The following is a 342-nucleotide window of genomic DNA, read 5'->3' on the forward strand; positions in this document are numbered from 1 at the left end:
GTAAAAATCCTTCCAGCAAAAAGACACATTGACAAGTTGACAAAACAAACATAAGACTAATCCGCCTTGCCTGGCTACTACTTACAATTTTGAAACATGAAAGACTGATTCAGAAGGATTTGGAGAACCTGGAATGATGTCCTGTCCCTCTCAGACCCGAGAGCGAACAACAAACCAAACAAAAAGCACAAACAAAGACTTCCCTCCACTAAGATTTGAAAGTATCTTGTCCCCCTATTGGTCCTCTGGTCAGGTGTCAGCCAGGTTTACTGAGCTTCTTAACCCTTTACAGGTAAAGGAGACATTAACCCTTAACCATCTGTTTATGACAGTAGTAATTCG

The sequence above is a fragment of the Chelonoidis abingdonii genome, chromosome 9, assembly GCF_003597395.2.
Source record: "Chelonoidis abingdonii isolate Lonesome George chromosome 9, CheloAbing_2.0, whole genome shotgun sequence".
Taxonomy (NCBI): domain Eukaryota; kingdom Metazoa; phylum Chordata; order Testudines; family Testudinidae; genus Chelonoidis; species Chelonoidis abingdonii.